The following is a 15260-nucleotide window of genomic DNA, read 5'->3' on the forward strand; positions in this document are numbered from 1 at the left end:
CGAAAAGGAGGGAAAGGAGGGAATGGGGTGGGAATTGTATCAGTGCTAAACGAATCAGTCAGTGCCAAATGAATATGTGCATATATGCCTCCACCATCTTGTACTCCATTAAGATATGAGTACAATACACCAACAAAAAAATTTTTTAAAGAAATAAATACTTAATTGCTAGTTATGCATAGGGAACAATGCCAAGTGCTCTAAAATATACAAAAATGAGCAGTAGCAGGCTTTGCTTTCAGGAAACCTAAATTTAAACATGAGAATATGAAAACTACATCTGATTCATGAATCCTGTCTTATTCATCAAAATATGCATGGTATATTTCTACACACCTGACTTGGAGAGGATAATGATGCTTTTGCATTTATATCCATAAACTATCCTTGATTAATTAATAAATTAAGCACCAAAAGTGGATTAGTATAAGTAAAACAGAAACTTCTGAGTTATGTAATTAGTGGTCATAAACCTAGGTACCAGAGCACATGTACTCTACCCAAAGGCTCTCAGTCAAATCTGTTTATTGAAGAATAATTTTGGCTATCTGACTCTCTGTTTTACATTATTATTTGTATTTCCAGTGCTGGGTATCAAACCCAGGACCTCACACATGCTAAGCAAACACTCTAGTACTGAGCTATACCTCCAGCCCCTGGTTCACATTATTTTTTAAAAAATAGCATTAATAGTAAGTATTGGAACTGAAAACAATAGAGTCTACTGCTATTTTTTATTCAAAGCATTAAGGTTTAATAGCTGCTGTTCTCTGTAAGAAAAGCTATAAAGTCATTACGCAGCATGCTGGTCTGGAGCCATGTGAGTAGGTACAGACCGCTCTCTCTGCCAGTCCCCGTGGAGGGCATGTCTTTATTGCTGAACAGAGAGGTTAATTTTGATAATAACAAATCATTAATTCATAATGAGTCATTCCATGGTTACATTGAGATCTATGGATTTCACTGTAAAAGGCAGGGAAATATGAATATGCTTTAGAACAATCATCAGTGACAGAAGTATAAGAAATTATATGTTATATCAAGTAGTTAGTTATACTAGAATTTTGTTTTATTACATAATTTAGAACAGGTAAGCCACTTACTGGAATTGGGATTTTATTTGGGAGAACTTTGTCTAAAAATGAAACCGAATAGCCAAGAATTATTATGCATGTAATTTTAAAGATATTTACTGTTATCCAATAATTTTAAATTTTCTCAAACAAATTTCGTGTGATGGACTGTTATCTTTACTAGTTTTTTTTTTTTCCTGATCAGATCTAAGATGGTTTCTAGATTTTTATTTTATCTTGTTTTTGTACTAGGGATCCAAGCTATACCCCCAGATCTTAAAATATTTTTGGTTTAAAACAGGGTTACTGGGAGTCTCACCGAGTCGCTGAGACTAGTCTTAAACCTGCAATCCTCCTCTCTCATCCTCCCATCTACTGGGATTTACAGGCATGCATCACCACACCTGGCAAAATTTTTATTTTTATTGAGTTTTTTATTTTCATTCTTTTTAAAAAAAAAAAAACTAGAAACCCTAATATCAGTAGAAGCAATAGCAAGGCACTGAAAAAACAGGTGAAAAAAAAGTATAGTTTGTAAGAAAAACTTCTGGAGTTTTTCTATGTGATTCACTTACAAATGATATATAAAAGCCAGGCATGATGGTGCACGATTGTAATCCCAGCACTTGGGAGGCTGAGACAGGAGGATCCCCAGTTCACGGCCAGCCGCAGCTACTTAGTGAGGCCCTTGCAACTCGGCGAGATCCTGTTTCAAATTAAAGAATAAAGTAATAGGGATGGGGATATGGCTCCGAGGTAGAATGCCCCTGGGTTCCATCCCTAGTACCGCAAAATAAATAAATAATAAATAAATAAATAAATAAACAAACTCAGAGTATGCCAATAGTTCTTTTAAATTATGTTAATATTCCAAGCATATAAGAAAACCACATTATAGTTACATCTGTTGCATTCTCATGTTTATTTTTATTTTTTTCTAGAAATACTTGTTTTTTAGTTAAATGCTTTCTTATGACACCTATCAGCGTTCAATCACTGTGAATTAAGAGGTGTCTATTTTTCTATGCTGTTTTTAATAAAGAATACATATATAATACATGTGTATTATATATATTTTTATATGTTATCAATATTTTTTCAGGTAAATTACTTTTATTTGACCATCATTTATGGATGGGAACTCAAAATAACTGGAAACCATTTTGAGCAAAGTACTTTTCACATATATTACCTCATTTAATTTTTGCAATAATCCTATGAAGTGAATACTCTCAATGAGATAGAAAGTAAGTGGCTTCTTAGAGTCACAGAACAAAGTCACTGACAGAGTTAGTGTTGAACCCCAGACTTTTCTGTCTCCACAACCAATGGCCTCCCTTGGGCATTTTGCTTACTGGGTACCAGATACTGCTGCTCAAGATATACAGAGCCTCCTGTGTTCATGATGTAGTTGGGCTGAAATGGCTGGAGTAGGGAACTAAAGAATAGAGGTGGAGGCTGAGACAGGAGGATCGCGGTTCCCAGACAACCTCAGCTACTTAAGTGAGGCCCTCTGCAACTCAGTGAGACCCTGTTTCAAAATAAAGAATAAAAAATAGGGCTGGGGGGGTGTAGCTTGGAGGTAGAATGCCCCTGGGTTCCATCCTCAGTACTGACAAAAATAAAAATAGGGCATAGACGTGCTCTTCAGTGCAGCCCTGTGGGAAGTGGCCAAGAGATGAAGGTACGTAGGGCAAGACACTCAGTGAGACTACTGTTCTGGAGCTGGTGAGGGATGCTCAGTCTACAGGCTCGGCAGTGGGGAGCCAGTGCTATGGGCCGAGGCCAGGTAAGAACAGCCATGGCACCATCATTTGTTGCTGCCCAGGGTGGGAAGGGAGACCTGGGCGGGAGAGGAGGAGGAGGGAGGAAGGTGGGTGGTAGGGCAGGGGCCGAGGAGCCTGTCACAGGGCACTGTAACTTCCCTCTTCCACTAAATCTCAGCTCTGACAACCACCCTACTGCTTAATTATTTATCTCTGTTCCAAAGTGGAACTCATTTCAATACATCTCTGGATCTGAAAGCCTACATGCTCTGCAGCTATGAAGATTGTTATTTTTTCCCCCAGCTTTATTAAAGCACAATTTACAAATAAAATCGCATATAGTTAAGGTGTACAACCTGATAATTTGATACATGTATATGTTGTGAAATGATGACCACAGTCAGGGTAATTAGGACATCTATCACCTCGTACACCATTTGAAGCTTTGAGTGTTAGAGCTTTGCAGGACCTGTGCGGTTTCTAATGGAGACAGAAGTGTGCATGCTCTCTCTACTGAAATGGATTCTCCCCACTTTTGTTTTTCCTGGGAGGTCCATTTGCAAGTGGTTGATGTAGAAACACTTGGTTCCACTATGCCCTGCTGTCTCTTCATCCAAGCCAACCAAACTCAACCACTGAACCTTGCCCTGGCTCTAGTGTAGGGTTGGGCTCCCGCAGACTCACATGTCACCTTGTAATCAGTGATTTGGGGCACTGGCTGGCATAGGATTCTGCCACTAATGGATGCTACCTCTCCTTAGCTCAGCCATTCCCAGGATCAAGGGATCGACGGTGAACGAATAACCCAGTGGTCTCTGGAGCCAGACAGCCTGGCTTCCGGTCCTGGCTCTACTGCTTACCTCCTATGCAGTTGTAGGCAAATGACCTACCCTCTCCGCTTCAATTTTTTTGTCTTGCACAAAGGCACTAGTCATGTCTTCTTTACAAAATGATTTCAAGAACTATAAAACTTGCATGTAAATTTCTAACTTGCTTAAACTTCCTAAAGCAATGATCAGCACGCATAAAGGTAAGGTATGTAGAGTCTCATTACGCCATTGACATCAACTCTCAACGCAGCAAAACCTCTTGTTCCTTCCCACTGCCAGCCCTGCCTGCCCACCTTCCTCTCTAAGACCTGGCTGGCAGATCTTCTTACACTAAAGTAAGCTGTGAACCCTTTGCTGGGCAACCAAAGACTTGGTTATTATTTCACATGGGAGCGGGGAGGAAGAAAATGCCTTTTGTCTTTTGTTTTGTTTTTTGTTTTGTTTTGTTGTTTTTCCCTCCCATTTCCTATAGCAATTAGAACAGAGTTATTCTCAGAAAACCCTGCCAAATTCACTTTAAGTGTGCTAGACAGTGTGATCTGTGGAATTACGGTGAAAAAACCCTAGTCACTTCCATAATCCTGCCAAAGAGCCATTTTTAGGTGACTCAGGGGTGGATGTCTATTTTAGAAGTCTAGGTCCTTTTGGTAGAACCTGAGCAAATGTGCTTTTGTTAACATCATTAAAGAAAGTTTGTAACATGCACCTTGCACTCTATGTGTTACCTGACTACTGTGTGGTTCTAAGAGATGTTTAAAGCATATGCGCTAATGGCCTTTCTCTTTTAAACCTGCAAAAATTTGAAGTTCTTTCGTCAAATTAGGAATCAAATAATTGCCAAAAACACAGAAGGTAAAAAACAAGAATTTTCTTTTATAAGTAGGTTAAAATATTATAAACTATTCTGTATGAAGTATGGTTCAAAGAGATCCTTCCTGTTTTTTTTTTTTTCAGATAATTAGGAATAAATTCTTTAGCTTCCATTGATTCTTTGTGGCTTGGGCTGAGATCATAGAACCATAAAGATTTGACTGGACTATTTTGAGGAGAAAACCTTCAACATCTGCATCTTTAGGTCATTCCTTTTGGACCAGACTCCACAAAGGAAAATTCTCTACTCTGCTTCCTGGAGACCGAGGACCTGGTCACCAACATGTAGGAAAACAAATAGAAGATGGAAGTGGGCTGGGGATTCTTGGCATCCAATATGTATAAATTCACCTAGTGCAGGTTTTCTCTTGCCTGTTAAGTGTTCAAGCTGTCTCCCAGTCCAGGCACTCTCTATTTTGTTCTTTCCAAGAATAAAGCTTCAGGCTTTGGCCAGGGTAAAGGAAAGACAGTTGCTCAGCTGGGGAAAAGATCTGGGGATATGTGTACTTCAAAAATAGAATAGATGTACTTTCTAAATAATCCTTTTATCAGCTACTCCTCTTCTTTTGCCTCAGCATTCAAATATACCTAGAACTGATAGGAATTCAAAGTAGAGATTAAGTTGAGTATGCACTTGTCTTCCTGGTGTTCTAGGATTCCATTCCCTTGAGTTTGTTGGAAATACTTGCCACTCTTGTCTTCTTTCCAGCTTCCAAGATTGGGTTGCATGCTCTGGTTTTACTTTAGATCCTATAACACTTTCACCTTTTATTAAAATATGGTTGCTTTCATTTTCTCCCTTTGGTTCTTCTTGCCCGTGTCTTACAAACTTCTCTTCTACTGTTATTTCAGTGGAGTTTGGGGAAAGAGAAAGAGAGGAGAGACAGACAGATAGACAGAGACAAAGAGGAAGGAGAGAGAGAGAAATTGAAAATATCAGTGTGTACCTGGAAGTAATTCTGCCGTCTCTCCATCTTTCATTCATGTGATGTGTGCCTTCACTCAGAAGGCTCTGCCCTGCCTTTCCCAACAGGTGTCTAAGGAGGAAGGTTGTCCCCTGCTTTTCTTCCTACTCATGCCATAAAGGTCTAGCCTTTCCATGTATTCTTCCTAAAAACCCAACTCTTATCCCAGCCCGTCTCTAAAACCATTCTAGAGCATCCCAGGACATAATGAATGGCACTCATATCTCCTGCACGTCGCTGAATCTTGGCATAGTCATCTTTTTTAACGTCTTCCAAAACTCTAAAATTGGATTCTCTTCATGCCAAGCCCTGCCGGATAGTGATATATAAATTGTGAGCAGCACAGCCTGGGGGCAGCTCTGGGCTCCACTTTGCAGCTGTTATCGTGAAGGTTGAACTTAACCTTTCCGCAGCTCTTCGTCTTCATCCCGTAATATGAGGTATGTAAAGACTCAGTGATATAAAGCATGTGGCCCTGCTTAGCCTACTGCCTGCCATAGAGGAGGCATTTAACAAAAGTCTCCTAATCCTGTTCTCACTCACCTCTCCACAGCCTGGTACTTCCCTGGTAGTAGATGCTCAAGAAATATTTCATTAAATGGTTATTTGGGGAAAAGCTTAGTAGAGGTTCTTCATTAGATATAGTCGCTCAGTTTTTCTGTATCCACAATATATGGTATCAACTATAACAGAAAAGTAGAAGTCTTCTCTTAACTAGAATGTTATTAAGGCAGGAAATTCTTACCACTCAAATAAAGAGGCATCAGGGGAGCAGAAATACAGTGATCAATAGAGCTGAAAGGGCCCTGGTCTTGGTACTGGCTTGACCAAAGCCAACCTGAGGCCTACAGCTGTGCTCTCTGCTTGCAATTATAAAAGTGAGAACTGTGTTAACTAACTACCAGTTCAGTCCACAGCTTGCCACTGGGGACCTGGAAGCCAGCTGATTTCTTGACCTAGGGCGCTCTGCTGTGTAGGGTTGCCAGTTGTAATTATATGTTCAGGTGTCAATTAGCAAAACAGGCCATTATTTGGCAGTTCGGAGTAATGAGATGGATCTTGCCCTAATCCTTCAACCCCACAAGCATTTGATAAGTGCTTTACATGTAAAATTCTATATTGTGCTACATCTAGAGGAAGTTACAGGAAGAGCCAGAGATCCGGCACTTTAAATGTGCATTCCTCTGTAAGCTCATGAATTCTCAAATAGAATCTTAAGCAATAAAGAAAAAGAAAGAATGATTTCCATTAAAATATCTCTCTGTCTCCACACACACACATCCTTTGTACTCAAATGATAGGAATTTCAAATACCTCATGAAACCGATAATATAAAAATCTATTTAGTAGAAAATCCTTCCCGAGTATGATTGTACTAGATTCTGCTTAACTCTAGGAAAACCTTGGTAAGTGAACTCTCTCCAGTGGTTGCTAGTTGCCTCTGATATTTGATTTTATTTCTTTTATCTATTTCAGTTTTTCCATGCAATTTTTTCTCAGTGTCTTATCCAGTTTTATGCATAGATTATCTTCATCAAATTCCTCAGTTGTATTCTCTTTTTATACCTTATCGTTATGACTCACCTAAACCATGTCATTTTATGAAATATCCTCCACTCCTTTTTTTTATAATGTCCTTTTTTGGTGCGTTACAGTCTTACATCATAGTGTAAATCATGTTGACAATGATCTGATTATTTCTCATGAGCAAGAAATCGCCACGAAACAGAGAAAGATAATGCAAGACCCCAAGGAGGGAGTTGAGAGTGGGTGGCAAGGGCCAGCTATGTTCTTTTGTTGGCTTCTCATGGCCTATAACAGAGTATAAAAAGACTACTCAGCCCTGCTCTGGACTTCTCTTCTCCAACTCTTCACACTAAACCTTGGTCTCCACCTCTCAGATTAGAGTACGTATTCTGTTTTTTATACACTCGGTTGTTTTTGTTTGTTTTCATCTCCCTGTGGTTTTATTTTTCTAGCCATAGTGAGTTGGAAATCTCAAAACGACATCAAATCTCCAAATCACTATCCAGCCACTTATTTAGGATAGATGTATTTGGGTAATCACACTTAAGAGATTCCACAATACTTGGACGAAAATTTTCAGAAATGTTGTGAGCTGGTGAATAAACATTGCCATTAAATAAAAAGTAAGTTCTGTAATATTTAAAGCAAAGGCAAGCAGGATGTGGTGGCGCACACTTATAATCCCAGTACTTGGGAGGCTGAGATAGGAGGATCGCAGCTCATGGACAGCCTCAGCTACTTAGTAAGGCCCTCTGCAACTTAGTGAGACCTTGCTTCAAAATAAAGAATAAAAAATAGGGCTGGGGTGTAGCTTGGAGGTAGAATGCCCCTGGGTTCCATCCCCAGTAATCCCCCCCCCAAAAAAGCAAAGGTAATAGGCGCTCAAATCCATCCGTTCTTAATTATTTCACTTCATTTTCCCATTATCGCTGTTCTTGAGGTGATTTCCATCCACTGTAGATGATGGCAACCATACTGTATCTCTATGTGTGTTACAGGGCATCTCTTCCCAGCTGAGTTCAGTGACATCACATTGGCTGCTTAAAATCAGCCATGGTAACGCCTACTTACATTAGTAAAACCAGGGCACACTGCAAAGCAGGACACCTCCATCTCCCTGGAGAGCCAGTTATCAACTATCTGCTAACACACACCACTCCTGCTCTTCTCTTCTGCTCCCACCACCCCAGTTACCAGTATCTTCAAGAGGGCAGACTCTCCTGCCAAGGTAGTCACACCTACCTTACATTTCTTTGTCCCAAATCCTTAGTGAACACCAGGCTCAAATTTTTTTTACTGAGGGTTCAAGCCACTCCTAGGCTGCCCCTCTCTCCTTTTTCATCCCCCATGAACCAGTCATTCATTTCTCTTTTTCTTCCTTCTCCCTTCTCCTTTCTTTCCTGGAGCCAGACTGGCTGAGTGGCTTTGAGTCTGGCTTCACCATTTACTAGTTGTGTTGCCTTGGGCTTCTTACTGAACTTTCTGTGCCTTGAGTTTATTATTATTAACATGGAAACAATATTATCGACCTCACAGACTTATTTTGGGGCTTAAATGAGTTAATAATCTTAAAAGTGCCTAGAATATTTCCTACCATATGATAAGCAATCTATGCATATTTATTTATTAAAATAAATATTTGGGTTTGTTATCTAGCACTTACTTACAGGCTTATTATGTGGTAGAGTTCAAATCCAAGAGGACAGCTGCAAGGGAACACATAATAAAAAAGAGGCAAAATGGGCAGAGATTGTAACATAAAATAGTAGCTTTAGGAATCAGGGAAAGGGTGAATGAAATAAACTGGAAGAAGTGGCTATCAGAGAGGGAGACAAATATAACAAAATATAGGCACATTTCAGAATAACCTGCAGAAACTAAAAATATGTAATATAAATGTTTAATGTTTGCTTTCAAATAATGTACCATGGAAGTACAGGAATATTTCATTATAACTGCATAGAAAATTCCCATTTTGATTTTAGCAATTAAATCAATTTTGGTCTGCATTTAAGGCAAGAATTTAGTTGTCACGTATTTAAGGTACTGAGGCTAAATCAAATGTGTATTGAAAAAGAGTGGAGAGAGAGAGAGAGAGAGAGAGAGAGAGAGAGAGAGAGAGAGAGAGAGGAGAAGGGGGAGAGAGAAAGAGGCCATATCTATGAAAAACGCAAGCCCAGGAGCCAAAGTACTCATTTGTCTGACCATCTGGAAATCTCCAGTGATCTAGGCACTTAATTTTACCCTCATTTTTAGAACAAAAGGGAAACAATAAAAGAAGAAAATGGGCAGCAGGGACATTCTACTTTTCATTTAAAAAAAATCTTAGTGATAAAAGGAGCAGCGAGTTTAAAAGAAAAAAATGAAAAACCATTAAAATGATTTGAATGCTCTGTCTGTATTTTGTGGTGGGCTCTATTGTTTTCAGTTACATGGGAACTGTGGTAATTTTATGAATCATTAGAGTTTTCTCTCCAAATTATATCTGTGTATTCTTAAAGTGCTCCCTATGTTACCCACAGTAAGAGGCTGTTGAACAATTTCATTTAATACTTTAGAATTCTGTGCTAATTTTCTAGTTTAAAACATTTATACTTAACAGTCCAAAGATAAAATCATGGCAGCTGAGTCTTTGTGTATTTTATTTCTCCTACTTTTTAAATCATATGAGCCTGTCTCTGTTCTTATCTATAGTCTGGTGAGAGACTAGGAAATAAGAAGCCCTGGTTTGGTGTCATGATAACTTCCCACTCGAAAGCAAGCAAGAGCTCTCCTATACTACCCAACGTTGGAAACAGTCACAACATTTGAAATTTGTCCTTGGGCATATGTCTCATCAGGCATGAGGATCTGTAAAGCATGTACTCTATTACTGATGCTGAACCTCTCAATTAACGGAGCCCAAAGGCTATTCCATCAACTTTGCCCAACAGTCCAATATGGACCCCACAGGAAATTGATGGAGTGAGGTCAATGAAACAGGTAGTATATGGCTGTGCATGTGGAGTGAGTGAGTGTGTGTGTGTGGTGGGGGGTGTGTGGTACTAGGATTGAACTCAGAAGCATTCTACCTCCGAGCTACACTCCTCCCCCCTCAACCTTTTTATTATTTTGTATTGAAACAGAGTCTTGCTAGTTACTGAGGCTGGCCTTGAACCCGTGAGCTTCTCAAGTACTAGGATTACAGGCATGGGCCACCACGCCTAACTCTTTTTCCTATTTTTTGATGTGAAAACCACCACCGTCACACTTTTGTGAAAACCATGACATTATAGGTGATCTGTTTTATGTTTTGTTTCAAGCATCTTCACTGAGTAAGATAAAAAGTTAAATCTATGTTGGTCTCTTTTACTTCTGGTTGGTGAAATCCGAAAGTCTAGAAATAATTGTACATTCCAAGTATTGGCTGCATCCTTCCCAGGGACGTTGGTGGTTCCTGTGTGAAGAAATTGTCCTAGAAGGAAATACATCAAACCTTCAATATTCATATTTTTAACCACCAACTATTCTTGTACTTGGGAGAAAAGCTGCCTCCCTGGGCCGTATGTAGGTGGTTCTATTACGGTTTCTTTCACACTAGCTTTGGCTAGATGCCCTGGAGCTGAGTTCAATATAATGTATTGTGGGGATTTCCAGTCTCATATAGGCCTGTCTCCTTATAAATGATGTTCCTCAATAACTAAAATCTAGAAAAAGATGTGTGAATGACTCATGTTTTAAACTTAGGAAGATGAGCTAACACCTACTTTAACGTTATGGGGACGGGAGGCAGGAGATGTCACCATGGTTCATGAAGAATATCGCACCCCAAGCTGGGCATAGTGGTGCACACCTGTAATCTCAGTACTTGGGAGGCTGAGACTGGAAGATCACAGGTTCAAGGACAACCTCAGCAATGTAGCAAGATTTCCAGCAACCTAGCGAGACCCTGTTTCTAAACAAAAAATAAAATGGGTCTGAGGGTGCAGCTCAGAGGTGAAATGCTTGTGGGTTCAATTCCCAGTAAAACACACACACACACACACACACACACACACCCCACGACCCTTGTGAATGAAGAAAGGAAATCAACTTGTTCAACATCCGTGAGTCAGTTGGTGTTAAAACCATGTTCAGAGTCCAGCTCCTATTGGCTAGTTATTTGATTTTTGTCTGCAGTACATTCTGCTTTTTTGGGCATGGAAAAGTCATACAGAGCAGTTAAACGTGTTCCTGGAATGAGCTAGAATGCTGGGTTTATAGCTTTCAGTTGTTTCAAAACAAAACCTACTTGTTAAAAGCCATTAGTTCTGAGATGTTATCCCCACTCCCACTATGAGGTGGATCTGAGTTGTACCTCTACCCTTGAACAAATCTCCCCTTGCATGTGCACGCTTGCACGCACACTCTCGCCCCCAAACAGTTCCATATGTTCTCTTTTACTGGAAGCCAAGCTCCCTGCTCGTTCTGCTCCCCGGAGGGCTCCACATCTCACCTCTGAGGTGCATGAGTAACTCAGGCTGAAACGATTTGTAGGGAAACTTGTCAGCATAATTGATTATAATATGGTGTGAGCCACCAAAGACAGGTGAGCCTGCACGGAGCAGAACAGTGTGTACGTAGTGTGCCTCTCCCACCGGGCCCGGCCGGACTTCCTCCTCTGACATGATGATTTATAGATTTGTAACACTTCCCTAATGTATCATGCCCCGGTGTGGGTCATTGGAACCTCCCGCCAAGTCACCCTGCCTTTTTGAGCAGAAAGAAGAACAGTAAAGGTTTCACTCTGAATTTTGAGGGTTTTTTTTTTTTTTATTAGCTCTAATGGAAGTGGCTGAGGAAATGTAATCTTTAAAAGGACAAAATAATTACCTATAATGCTTGACTAATACTGGTACATCCAGAGAAATGCTCTTGTGACTACAGATGCTTTGTGACATGACGGAAACCCGTCAGAGTGGCGTGAGGATTTAAGAAATGTAAATGATACAAGCATCTCCCACCACCTCTGGAGGCAGCGTGATATGCTGGTGTTCTTTGAAAACCTCTTTCTAAGTGTTGTACGTGTTCCTGGAAACAGCTCTAAGTGTTAGACTTGCTATAAAATAGGGAAGATAATGACTGCTCTACTTTCTCACAATCTGTCGGGATATTGACTGAGATCTTTGCAAAGTACTCTTCAGTTCTCAGGAACAGGAAGCAGAGAGTTAGAAAATGCTATGGTAATGTGTTAGCACGGCCTGGGAAATTATGCTAAGACACGAAATTTCAGAAAGAGGTTTTAAGACAGGTTGGTCTATTAGTCTGAGCCTGTATGGTGGTCCTGTGCTCTTCTGGCGGATCATTTTGTCTTCAGTATTACTTGTGGATGAATTAGGAGGCCCAGGTTTCAGGCAAGCAGGAAAAGAAAGGAGCCCTTGCTGGTTTAAAACCGCCCAGGAATAATCTCTTGGCTGCTGGCACTGGAGCAGCCCATGCTGGGAGACTGGTCAAAGGAACGTCCACTAAGGCCCAGGCTTCATGTCCTGTCCTGACTCTCTTACCCATCCCCCGAGTTACTTCCCACCTTCCTTTCTCTGACAAATGTCCCAAGTGACTGTCCCTCCTGGACACACACACTTCCTTCACAGCTTTCTATCCACCTGGTTTGGGCACAACCAACCCTACCACTGTAATATGGCCTGAAGGTTACAGTGACCCTCTTCCTTCAGCAGCCCTCATCCACCTTGACCTTTCTACACAGGCAGCATGGCTGCCTGGACAGACCAAACTCATCACTTAACTGTTCCTGTGTTCTTCCTGGAGAAGCAACAAAAATACTGAATAGGAGTAGGCCTCCGAGTCCAGGCTGCTTGAGTTCAGATTCTGGCTGGGACTCCTACGCACTAGTTGTGTGGCCTTGGATAAAACCCTTTGACCTCGTGGTACTTTGTAAAACTGTAAATGAGGATAATAATAGAAGCTAATTTATAGTTAGATAAGAGAATTCATGTAAAGTGCTAGGACCTGTTATAGCTCACTTCATTAGAATCTCCTATTTTGTTTATTGGCCCCTCTAAACTGTAAGCATGAGGAGGGCAGGAAGTGTGTGTGTGTGTGTGTGTGTGTGTGTGTGTGTGTGTGTACTAATATACTGTTATACTGTCATATTTCCAGAGCATAGCAAGGTGGTAGTGTCAGGCACATAATAGGTACCATCTCAATAAATATTGGATGGATTGACAGATGAATGATAGGTAGGTAGTCTTTTTTCTTTTCTGTGATACTGGGATAGAACCCAGGGGCCTTCTAGCTCTAGGCTATGCCCCAGACCTATTTTAAATTTTTTTTTATTTGTAAACAGGGTTTCACTAAAATGCTGACAGCCTCACTAAGCTGCTGAGTCTGGCTTCGAACCTGCAATCCTCCTGTTTCAGCCTCTCAAGCACAAGTGTGAGCCACCACATCTGGCTTAAGCATCTCATTTAACATTCACATTTAAACTACACAGTAAGTTCTATTTGTATTTATATTTACTTTTAAAAAAAGAAAGGAAACAGTGGTTCTTGGGAACTTTACTTTGGTCAATCAAGACCACTAGGCTTGGAGTTTGGTTATCTTTAAATATATCTTTAAATATATTCTCTACAACCTCATCTATATTTGCTCTTTTTCCTGCCTTTTTACTTTGATGCAGCTTCTTGCTGTTATTTTTTTTTTCTTTTGAGTAAAAAGAAAAATACTTATATTGGTTGTGTTAAGGAAAAGAATGAGGGTATTTTAAAATGTGTGTATACCTAGTTTGTACAGCCTAGAGTAATAATGGACCCCTTGATCAGAAAGAGAATGTTTAGAAACACACAATCAGGAATAAAATGCCAGAGGGCACTGTTATGTAGAGTTAAGTTCAGAGGATTTTGTGAGTGGTTGGTTTGTTGTTTAAAGGTCAGATGCCCTTCCACTCATATTTTTAGTGAAAAAATGCTGATGTAGTACATATTTTATTATGTGATGTTCTAATGAAGAATTTTATATCCAAGCATGAAATATTTCAGTTTGTATGCAAATACTATAAGCTGACTACAGTGTCCAAGGTTAGACTTTTTTTCCCCCGCTAAGAAAAATCTTGTATAAATATTCAGGAGGCATGGAATTGTCACTTTAAGAAAAAAACATGAAATATTTTATAGTGAGTTTTATGTCTACTTTTTAGAGAAATCAAGATGAATTCATAGCCAACTAATAATGCACTACACACCTACATTACTCAAGAAAAGAAAACTATATCAACCTATAAGAATAATGAAATGTTTTTATTTTCTGTTGACTTGAAAACAATTACTAAAATATAATCCAGGATGTTATTTCTCTAGCCTGGCTTCTCACTTGCTTCCTGATGGTCAAGGTCATGGCACAGATACTAACTGTTCCAAATATCATGACCTACTGTTCATGTACGGTTTTTTTGTGTGTGGGTCTGGGGATGGAACCCAGGGGCATTCGACCTCCAGGCTATACCCCCTGCCCTATATTTTATTCTTTAATTTGAAACAGGGTCTCACTAAGTTGCAGAGGGCCTCGCTAAGTAGCTGAGGCTGTCCACAAACCGTGATCCTCTGGTCTCAGCCTCCCAAATGCTGGGATTACAAGCGTGTGCCACCACGCCCGGCTTGTTCATGTACTTCTTCTGTTTTTTCTACTATCCCAGCTGAATAGTATGATCTCTCTACCTCACTTCCAAATAGGTAGCCTATATCTAAAGGAAAGAGCAAGAGCACCTGCTTCTCAGTCTGCACCTTTTGCTAAGCTGTCTCAGAAACAGTAAAAAGATGATCTGCTTTCTCTATAACACTCATTGGTTCTGACACAGAAAACAGCAAATAAATCAGACTTGTGCAATGCTTGGCCACACTGTGGACCATGTACACTTCAACCAATAAGCTCCGTAAGTACTAAAAGGCCCTACAAAAATTAGGAAAAACAGCTCTAAGGAATTTCAAAACATCTAGTTCCAAATAGTCTCTGAGCGTGTTGTTTATTCCAGCAGGAAGCATGTAGCAGTAACGGATGAAAGGCATGTTGTCTCGAAGCTGAGGACTGGTGCAGAGTCTTAGAGGTCATACACCAGCTGGGCGGATTCAAAGTTCTAATCGACAGCATCCCCTCTGCCCAATATTAAATCTCATATGCTAGAAAAAGCACCTGATATCAGATGGAAACACAACACAACACTTTGACTCGAGGAAAGGCAGATAGGGTACAATAACCACT

The 15260-nt window shown here is 40.2% G+C and overlaps 1 protein-coding gene across 1 annotated transcript in view; it reads left to right on the forward strand.

Moving 5' to 3' along the window:
• The window catches only part of EXOC4 (exocyst complex component 4), a gene marked incomplete at both ends in the record, with an annotated part of 858131 nt that overhangs the window by 653040 nt on the left and 189831 nt on the right, over nt 1–15260 (forward strand). The gene's annotated exons all lie outside the window — the stretch shown is intronic.

The sequence above is a fragment of the Muscardinus avellanarius genome, assembly GCF_963383645.1.
Source record: "Muscardinus avellanarius genome assembly, chromosome: 9".
Lineage (NCBI taxonomy): Eukaryota > Metazoa > Chordata > Mammalia > Rodentia > Gliridae > Muscardinus > Muscardinus avellanarius.